The 11,024-nt window shown below is 44.4% G+C and overlaps 1 protein-coding gene across 2 annotated transcripts in view; it reads right to left on the reverse strand.

Annotated features, from left to right (window-relative positions):
• Positions 1-11,008, reverse strand: part of IL1RAP (interleukin 1 receptor accessory protein) — a 681,332-nt gene extending 670,324 nt beyond the window's left edge. The window contains exon 1 of one of the 2 annotated variants that reach the window (XM_069617446.1): positions 10,888-11,008. The gene's annotated coding sequence lies outside the window, so the exon portion shown is untranslated. Of the gene's footprint in view, positions 1-10,413; positions 10,503-10,887 lie in introns of those variants that run through there. The other variant, XM_069617447.1, reaches the window with a different exon arrangement.
• Between the last annotated feature and the right edge of the window lie 16 nt (positions 11,009-11,024).

Here is an 11,024-nt window from a genome sequence, read left to right on the forward strand (position 1 = left end):
GTGCACGAGTGTGGAGCATTGAGAAGGAGATCACGGCGCTACAAGCACCGAAACGAAACAGCAAAAGTGAAGTCACCTGAAACTGGACACGAGTGACTGGCCTCCAAGTGGCAGGCCCACCCTCCAGCAAAGGCAGCTTGCCGTGTAACGTCTGCCAGCACCATCTCGTGGGGTGGGCACACAACACTGACACAGTGTGTGACCAAAGCACAGTCGGTGTATGATGCCCTCGGAAGCGTGCGCTCGTAAATAGTTCCATCAAAGATCAGAGACGCCCGCCGCTCGGCATTATTACAGGGGCGACCCCTCCACTCGGAAAACCAGTACGAGCCCGCCAACTCCTGTTGGGTTCATTTTTTTTTTTTTTTTTTTTTTATTTTGATTTAGCTGATATCAATCAACTTTTCAAAAAAGATTAAAAAGAGGAAAATACAAAAATTCATAATGATGATAATACATTAAAATAATACATTAAAATTTGTAATGAACTTTGTCAGCATAACATAACATGAGGCAACATTAGGATAATACCAAGACAAAATGATAAAAGACGCAAGAGTTTCAGACTGGTGAACACACTATTTCAGATGGTAACATTTTTTCTAAATATTGTACTACAGCTTTGATGACGGCAAATCTGGGACTATTTATTAGAATACTCCAGATTTCTATTTCATTTTTTTCTGTGTACAAATTCAGTAGATTTGAAAAAAAGATATATCTAGCATCTTTCAAGTTAGGACATGCTACTACTACATGCTGCAAAGTTTCTCTGCACATAAAATTTTCACAATAACGACATTTATTTGTTTTACAAAAAGGGTTTTTTCGCCTATATAGTTGGTCTCTAGAGGGCCATAGGTTTAATCTTATACGTAAAAATTGTTGCCTAATTCTTGATGATGGACATTTTACTAGGTAATTTGCAGCTTGACCCAATTTCTTAAAACAGTGAATTCTAGTATCAAAATCATTATATTTTGTACATGCTTCATAATTTTGAATCCAGGCCCATTGATAAAATTTCCTTTTAGCGCTCATTGGGGTGTCCAATAACATCTGTAGGGGAATACTAGCCTCTGCAAGAAGTGTGTAAACAAAACTGCGCCAAGAGTTCGGGAAAGTCTGCTTAGCCATGATTAAATAGTGGGCTACTGTGTTCAAAATATTATTATTTGTAAGGCCTAAGATACATTTGCGGAAAAAGGCACACATTTTCCACTTCACTCTGCTTGCCAGAGAATTGAAACCTAGCTCATAACGTAGTATTGGCATTGGTACACAGTTTGGTAAATGTAAAACTCCTTTCCAGAAAACAGCTTCTAACTTGTCCCATGCTAGATCATTCGAATAGAGCTTTGATTCAATACCATATGATAGACTCGGTATCACTTTCTGTTCATAGAACATAAAGATGTGTTTCAAAGTGAATTTACCATATCTATAGACTAAAATTTTTGCTTGTGATAAAAGAGACATTAGTTTAGTCTGTAATATTATCATATGTTTGGAGTCTCTAATGGTGTTCTGAATGAACACACCCAAGTACTTGTATTCCGAAACTATATTCAGCGATTCGTGATACAATTTCCAAGTAAGATTACGACTCGAAGCTTTTCCCTTCGGAGTACATATCATGACTTGTGATTTTTCTAAATTTATTGCTAAGATGTTTTTTGCGGCATAGTGTGCAAGGGCTGATAACATGTTTTGTAGGCCTATCGGAGATTGTGACATTAGAACTAGGTCATCAGCATACAACAACCATGGTACACGCTGATGGCCTAATTCCGGGGCATCAGATAATGTTTGAAGAAACACGCTACCCAAGTCAAAAATGAACAGATTAAACAAATAGGAGGCCAAAATGCAGCCCTGTTTCAAACCCAAGGTTGTAGCAAAAGAAGCAGACAAAGCACCTTCAATCGAAAGTCTGACTCGCATAGTGGTTCCGGAATGTAGGAGGATGATTAAAGAGAGTAAAGTTGAAGGACAACCAAGTGCATATAACTTGTTAAATAATAAGTTACGATTAATTGAGTCAAAAGCATGACGAAAATCAATAAATGCAAAATATAAACATTGGTTACGAGCTGCATATTGTGCTTTCAACATATTCAGCGAGATGATGTTTGGCAAAGTGCCCAAACCTGGAACAAAACCTGATTGCAGGGGGTCCATTTTAGCGCAGGTTGAAGACCAAATTTTTAAATCTCGTAATATTAAACGTGAGAAAATTTTTCCTGGAACATCCAAAAGTGAAATGGGCCGATAGCTAGAGGGATTTGCTCGATTTCCCTTTTTATAAATGGGAATGATGATTGCTTGCTTCCAAGAAGAGGGAATAGTCTGGGAGACATTGATATGCTCAAATAAGAGAAAAAGAATGTCTGTCCAGATTTCCGGATACTGTTTGAGATGCGTGTTTGCAAGACCATCCGGGCCAGGGGCTCTGGAATTACTTGCTTGTTTAATATAATATAATATATCTTCTCTGTCAAAGACCAGATGAAAATTAGGCAGAGATTTTAAATGATCTGATCTTAAGACAGAGGAGGTATCCGTAAAGAGCGTTGAAAAGTGTTTAATCCAGGTGGTTTCTGTTACATCATTTGCTTGCACAGCCACCTGTTGCCCCGCTGTCACATGATTAATGATGTTCCAGGATTGAGCTACATTTTTATCAGCTAGAGCTTTTAGCATTGAGTAGCCATCAAATTGATATAGTTTCGCCCTTGCACCCCTAATCCAATTTCTATACCTGGTTCTAATTTGTTTCAGGATAGTGGTGCGTTCAACCAATGGTAGTTTGTTTGCCGCTTTCCTTTCTGCTCGCATGGCGGCCTTTTTAGCTCTAATTTCAAGATTTGGTAAGTGGAGATGGGGTTTTTGTTTCTGAGTATGAGCAACTGAATTGTGTTGAAACACTTGCATTAAGTCATGATAAGCTAATTTATCCAGCATGGGTCTTCCTTTTTGTTTTTCCAAATTTGCCTGCAAATGATCTTTGAAGGCTGAGAGGGTTTTTTGTGACCATATCATTCTGTTTCTGGCTGAATTTACATTTAGAACACCTATAGGATTTGCAGATTGTGGGTATTTCCTAAGAGTGTGTAAAATCCAAAACATGCTTAAAATGTTATGATCGCTGGCTTTAGTGTTAATTACTTCAAAAGCTGTTATCTTAGTTAGAAAGCATGCATTTACATAGATGAAATCAATTATTCCATTGCTTTGACCACGGTGCCAAGTTGCTTGAGGAGGTATATCTTGTGAGAAAGAACCATTTAGCATGAATAAATTACGAGACTGAATCAAGCTGTTCCATTTTTGCAAACGACAGCTTTCAGAGTTGCGTTGAGGTCCCAAGCAATGCAAATTTAAGTCACCGGCCAATAGAACATGATTGGTCATACCTTCAAGCGAAACTATGTCTAAAGCCTTAGTAACAGAGCAAAGGAAATCATTTTCGGAGATTCCTAAGGGATTCCAATATACATTAATCAAGGCACAGGAGAAATTAGAGGTTGAAACTTTTGACATTTGTAGAAATGTGTTTGGTATAAACCATGGTTCTAGTTGCAGCGTTGAAGATTGCTTTACTGCGGTAAGAAGTCCAGATGTGGGGCGCCCTGAACAGTTCTTTTTTGCCGGATTTAATAGGACATCATAATTATTCCAGGAGGGGACTTTTATAAGCCACGTTTCTTGGAGCATTATGACATCACGGCCCAATAATTGAGCATTATTATTATTCAGCAGGTGTACATAACCTCTTGTATTCCAACTAATAAGAGATAGTGAGGCAGTTGTGACCTTACAAATCTAGCTTTGAGTTTTCTGACAATTACATGTGCATTTTTGAGAAATAGCAGGCTGGATTTTGTTTGCTAATTGCAGACCAGTGGATACTTCAGTCATGTTCGATGACTCAGGCAAAGAGTGTAATACAAAGCCCAGGTCTGACAATTGATGTTTAACAGCCATTATTAAGTTCACCACAATACGTGAATTTATCCATAGTTTTACAGATGAAACATTTTTCTGATCGATGAACTCAACAAGCTCAATATCTGTGGAGGCAATGTCATCTAATTCAGGGATTTCGCTAAAAATCGCCAAAATAGATGCTCGATTTAAAATGTACTGTTTGGCTGGAGAAGGCTTGCAGGTGAGCATTAGAGCATGTAACGCTGGACGTTTGACTCGATTTTGTGCTATCTTGGGTTCATCTTTGTGAATGTGTAAGCCAGGTTTATCGATTTGCGTTGTAGCACTAGCAGAGTTATTTCTTACAAAATCGCCATTTTGATACATTTTATTCAAGGAGCTGTGAACTATTTCTTCAATATGCTTAGTAAGTTCACGCTTGCTCTCATCAATATTTACTACAAGCTGAGTAGATGATGAAGAGCTGCTTTGAATTTGTGAGGCAAGGTTATCTCTTTGGCAGGCCTCTTGTTGGGAGTGTATTGGGCCTATCTGAGGTATGATCTGCGAGACAGAGGACTTTTCAGTTGTTTGTGAGGCTAACTGGGGATATTGTAACAAAGGATTGGAAGATTCAGGATGAGAGAAAGGCTGCAAAGGAGGAAAAACTAGTTTTTTGGAAGACGATTTTGCTGACATATAATTATCAATAGCTTGTCTTAAATCCTTTAAGCGCGTGTCTTTCTCACATTGATGTTGTGAGCTGTCTATTTGAATAAGAGAGGCATCTGCCGTTTGAGATGTTGTGGGATTTTTAGATATACTTGTTGCCATATTGATTAGATTATTTAAAGGACTGTGTTCTATCGGCTCAGGCCGAGGTTTTTCTTTGCGGTTTAAAGACTGCTTAGAATATTTTTTTGCAACTTGTTTCGCAGCTGCAATCGTGGTGGCAGCAGGAATAGATAGTCTTTTCACCAAAGCTTTGGCTTGATTGTCATGTTTGGTGACAGTTTTGATGTTTTTAGATTTTTTTGCCATTGGAGCTTTTTTTGGGGCTTTTTTACCTATGTCATTGAGATGTAATTTAGTATCAAATAAAGGATAAGTTGGTATAGATGTCTGTTTTGGTTGATCCATGAATGACACTTGTGCACCATTCATGGAATCTGTGATTGGATTTAAGAAGCATGGAAGCTGCTGATATTCTTTTGTGTTAATGGGCGCCAAGGTAGAAGTCTGCGAACCCGTAGTTTTCTTATTGCTGACTGGATGACACAAAGAATCAAGCTTTTTTAAACTGGTTGTAAAGATGAGGTGTTCTGCCAAAACTTGATTTAATTGGGTAGAATGTAAGTCAGCTTTTTTACTTAGAACTTCAAACAGTTTGGCTAGGGCCAAAATGGCTGTATTCATGGATGTGAGAGTTATTCCCAATTGAGCTTCTTGAGATGTTCTTTGACCAAAGTCACCCGTGCCAAGAGCCTTTATTTTTCGCGGAGTTGGAGCACTAAAAGATGGATTTGCTACAGAATCAGCAAAGCTATTGTTGGTAAATAAAACGGGGGATTTGGACAGATTATCAGATAAAGTGTGCGGGGAAAAAGCTGTGTCATTTGGGTCCAAATCTATTATCGGCATGTCACTAGGGCCAGCAATGTTTGATTGTAAAAGGCTACTTGAAGTCGTATATTTAACTATAGGTTCTGAGTCAGAGATGGCAACACCAGTTAAAACATTGTTCAACAAAATGCTATCAGTTAGTGAGACCTGTTCTTCAGCAAAGAAAATAACATCTGAATCCACTGGTTTTGATTTTGGTAAGATGTTGCTTTTTCCATCCAACGCAGTGCTTCCATCAGATCGTCTGTTTTGTATTACCTTACGCGAAGTGTCAACAATTGTGTTAGGCTGGCTTGTTTGATGAGTTATATTTCCTGGTTCATTCCCTGTCGTTTGAGGCACACTTTGATTTTTGCAGAAAGAGCGAATATCCATTCCCAAAGGCAGATTAGACTTTTTCTTATTGTCCAAGTGTATGCTTGCACCACTTGCTCGAGGTGTCGAGCTCCGTCGAAGTTTTCCCTTTGCGGGGGCTTTTCCATTATTATCATAGACATCTAGAGCAGTATCAGGCATTCCTGCTCTTAGGGATGAGAAGCCACGTTTCATATTCTGAGGCCTGCGTTCAATCACTATTAATAAAACTCAAACTGTGATTAAGTGACCAATAGTAAATGATTAGTAAAATTAAACAAATAAAGAAAGAAAAAAAAAACAAACAAAACCGCCGCTTGCCGCGACAGTAGCGGCGAAGCGGCAAAGCGGGACTTCTACGGGGCTTTCACGGGTGCGCGCGCGCGGTGCGCGCGCGTGCTTGTTTTTATAGCCCGCCTCCAAATGAAGTAAGGTCTAAATAAATAAAACAGAAAATAATGAGTATACGAGGTATATAAAGTATATATATAAAATGACAATTGTCTTAAGTTCGTCTTGTGTCTGGTTCAAATGGTTCTTCACCTGCTGGTTAATGCAGTCCACAGCCACAAATCCAAAGCAAAGTAGCGAAGAACGAAGAGCGTTTCCCGGCAAAGCAAAGCGGGACTTCTACGGGGCTTTCACGGGTGCGCGCGCGCGGTGCGCGCGCGTGCTTGTTTTTATAGCCCGCCTCCAAATGAAGTAAGGTCTGCTGGTTAATGCAGTCCACAGCCACAAATCCAAAGCAAAGTAGCGAAGAACGAAGAGCGTTTCCCGGCAAAGCAAAGCGGGACTTCTACGGGGCTTCATTTAAATGTGGCCGTGGCGTGTGCAAGCATGCTCTTAGTAGAAACAGATCCCCAGCAAGTCTCAAGCATCCACCTTTTCAAAAGCAGATCACCTGTACAGAGTAATCCCCCCCCCCAAAACTGAGATCTTAAAATTGCAAATCTGCAGCCACTATCGCTCGCTTATTCGAGTCAGTGTTCTCGAGAAATAACCCAAACGCCAACCATCTTTCATCTACTTTTAAAATGAACATTCGCGTTAAAAATCATAACTTTACTGAGCAAAGCAATTTCATATTTGTAAAGTGAATACATAAATAAATAAATAAAATGGAAACGGGTCATAGAACGTGGAGTATATGACAGCATCATTGAAAAATCTAAATTACACAACCTACAGACCGGAAGGCGGTTTCTAGGTATCCAATGTACAAAACAACTTAAATGATTGCATAACATCACATTGCGTACACACATCCCTGCACGTAACATCATGACCTGGAGAGGCACAACAATACACTCTGAATCAACAACGATGGGGGCGTTCACCCCAATGATGAGCCATGGAATTAAGCAAGTGCAATCATGGCCCTGCAAGATAACGTCGTCGGCCCCTTTCTATGTATCCGTATGGTTTCATATAGCGCCAACGCTAGGCAGGAAGCGATATAGCGCTGTAAGGTTAGGTGGTTAGACCTGTAGCGTAGGCCTGGTGATGGTTTTCCGGAGAAGGCGGGCGAGGTATGGGCTGTGTCCGAGGTATTCCTTAAAGGGCGAATTTCAGTGCTGTTCTAACTGACAGGGGGTACCTTATTGCAGCCAGCTGGGGGTCCTCGCCTCAAGCACGACAGACGACCTGGTGGCAGCAGGAAAAACGAAGCCCTGCAAAGACCTACCTTTCTCCGCGACTCTGGCGCACAGCCGCAAGCATGCGCGTGTAAAGCATTGGCGCAAACTATTGCGCACAGGAGAGCGGTCAGCGCAGAGGCTGTGCCGTGCCCAGTATAGTCTATTCCCCCTTTTCTGCAATAGGGGCATCTTTAACACACACATCTGCCCCCTCTTTACCCAATACATCATCCCCTACCAAAGATTAATTAATTACACGAGAAAAGAAAGAGCTTGCATGGAGGCTGGCAACTCAGTCACCAGGCGCTATAGGCATTCGGCCTCCAATTCACCGTCCTTACAGAGAGTAGGTTTACTGAATGCAAAATCCCAATCCCGTGACGGTAGAAAGTCACCAGGCTTCGGAGTAAGGTGTGCCCTTGTTGTGAACACATACTGTGCGGTGATTTATTTTCACTTTGTTATTAAGTAATATATGACTTCTTCTTTGAAATTTTGTTTTGAAACCTCAATTGTGCTTAACAGAGAATGGACAATTAAAATGTCCAATATCTCTAAGAACCATTGTGAATGTTGTCTTATTTGGAGGTTAATCTTCAGTATAGACTTCTAAATTTTAAATATGGTGTATATATATTCTGTATGAATGCACCAATAAGACTACATTGAACTTATTTCTGCCTATTTGGCAGGACCCAAAGAATTGAACTACGGTTCCTTAGGAGTGCATCTGGGCTTACTGCTTAGTAATAAGCTGTTTTGGTGCCTTACTAACCCACCATAAAGAGCGCATAATCCAAAAGTACCCGCCGGCGTCATCGGGGTAAAATGGTGAGATCCCCTCTCTGGGGGGAAAAGGAGGGCACTGCTGCACCTATATACAGACAGGCGTGTGCCCGAGGCGCCCCCAGGAGTGACGGTCATCATTAGGCGAACCCTTGCAGCAGCGTCGCAGAGGGTGCAAGGAGGGCGGGTGCGTGGACCCGAGAGACGACAGGGACGCCTTTCATCATCCCCGCGCGTGCGCCCTTTCCGTGCTGGAGCGCAGCACTCTGGAGTTTCACTTACATGCCAGGCGATGTTGCGGCACGGGGAGGAGGGTAAGGAAGTGCCGCCAGCCCTCACCCCCCCGTCCCCTTCTTAGAGGACTCCACCGCTGCGAAGTCTCCGTCTTTACCCTCGCTTACTGGTGCCTGCACACAGGTATCGATCCAATTAAGAAGACAGAGCGATGATACGCCTGAACCCCCCCCCCCCCCCGCAGTCTCAAGGCAGCACCTCTTCTCCACGCAGGCCCTGGAGCTGTGTTATTCAGCCCTATATCACACGACGTGTGGCTTAAACCCTATGGAACTTGTGTCCAAGAAAGACTCCTTTCTGGCAAAACCGGGGCGTCTGGCCCCCCGATCCCCAGGGGGCCTCGTGCACAGGTGCAATCATTTAAACATGAAAACTCCGCGTCGTTGGGAAACGGGACCCTGCCCTGGCATCGTGCCCTTCTGTCCAGCTGCAAATATTCCAAGGTTGAGGTTCCAATGTGTTGTCGTGCCACCAGCAGCGGAGACTTCACAGCAGGAAGGGGTTAACGGGCTAAACTCGGGGTTGGCGCGCGGATGTTGCAACAGGAACAATAAAACACGGTGTCCAGGACGCCGAGCAGGAGGAATGCTGCCCCTGGCACAGCTCCCGGCGTTTTATCACCAGGAGACGTCCGGATCATCCACGAAGCCAGCCGCCACCTAGTGCCTACACTGCCCCCCAGCCGAGAAGCTGCAAGGTTAAGAGGCGGAGCTGTCCGTGCAGCCATGCAGAGCCATGTCCAGAACGCTACACTCCATCGATGCAGTAAGTGCACTAGCCCTGCGAGCAGTATGCGGGTACCACACGAGACGGGTATTTCCGAAGCAGCGCCATCACCCTACTATGCCAAGTAGGTGCAGTTCCAACGGATGACCCGAAGGTTACACTTACTAGCACACCGATCTCTGCAACAGGTGCATTAACACCGCGATCTAGGTTATTAGCACGACATTAGTCACCCCCCACACACACACACACTGACGTGGTTGGGCAAATCCCAGTTTAGGCAACAGCCTGGATAATAAAACTCTCAGCATGGCATCGGCAGCCCTCTCACTGGGAGGGCGAGGCTACGGCGAGAAAGAATAAACGCCCCCTCGTTGGCAGCGAGGCTAATAACTGATGTACCCGTGCCCCCACCCCATCCTGTGCAAGGAGGTCACACGGTGGCAACTACTTCAGACCCCAGTCCTCTCCATCCACCAAACGCCGGTCTACACAAACTTCCCAAAGCGCTTAGAAGCACGTAGCGTATCAGACAGTTCACAAGAAAACGCACCGAGTAGCCAAGCACTGCACAGTGGAAGCCAGGGACAGCCTGACTGCATTATCCCCTCACCCCCTCCCAATCACTACATCTATATCGCCCCTCCCCGCCCCCGCGTTGCACATCAGAAGTAAACAAGGCGGCCCAGACATGAAGACACACTCGGAAGGCGTGACTGTAGCCTTCGTGCAAAGCAGGAACAGGTTTGCACACGATGGCAGGGGGTGCTGCAACGGTGTGCACCAGGCAGCAGGGTATGTGCACCATTGCAACACACCAGGGACAGGCAGCAAAGGTGCGGGGGGGGGGGGGGTTCAACTAGGAGTAACCAGGGCAAGCGGAGGAAGGGGGCGGGAGTAAAAGACCATCGTGTATGCCATGAAATGAGGAGCACCAAGAAGCGTTTAACAGCACTTAGTACGTGATGAAATGAGGAGCAGCAACAGTAAAAGCAGTAACACAAGGAGAGGGCAAATGCAGTGAGCTCTACAGAGCCCTCTTAATGCTAACAAAAGAGCTCACCTGGGAGGAGAAAATGTGGAGCAACTGACCGTGTTGACATGCAGCAGAAGGAACGATGCGAACACTCACAAGACCCTTTGGGACCCTATACAGGGAAATTAGTTCCAGGTGATAAAAGCAGCTAAGCGAACCGCCAATAGGAGCGACAGACAGGCTGGGGAACACCTCAGTTACCCGTCAATCTTCTAGGCGCTGCAGAATTAGGCAAACTAACCAACCACCTCGGGTGAGAGGGGGGCAGCAGGATGGTCACCACATGACGGGCTGCAGGCTTTGGTAGCAAGGAGTAGGCACCGCCGATAACATGCGGGGCAGGACACAGAAGAGTCGACGATGTAACATAACATGTCAAACTACGCTCACTGCCAGGAGCTGTGATAACATGAGGAGGAGCAGCAGCTCTGTTGAAATGTGGAGCCGTGCTAACGCCCGCATCAGGCAGGGTTTAAGTCTGTGCGCATCCCACACACTCACCTGTCACCGCCTCTTAGAAGCGTCTGCAGCCCCCGCCGGTCTCCCGGCCCCCGATAGAGCGCGTCCCAGCACTGCTGCGAGACTCTGCTTCACTCAGTGCCGCGGGTGCGCAAGCCACGCCCAGCTGGCCACCATTG

The sequence above is a fragment of the Ambystoma mexicanum genome, chromosome 10, assembly GCF_040938575.1.
Source record: "Ambystoma mexicanum isolate Mex_15411 chromosome 10, UKY_AmexF1_1, whole genome shotgun sequence".
In the NCBI taxonomy this organism is placed as follows: Eukaryota; Metazoa; Chordata; class Amphibia; order Caudata; family Ambystomatidae; genus Ambystoma; species Ambystoma mexicanum.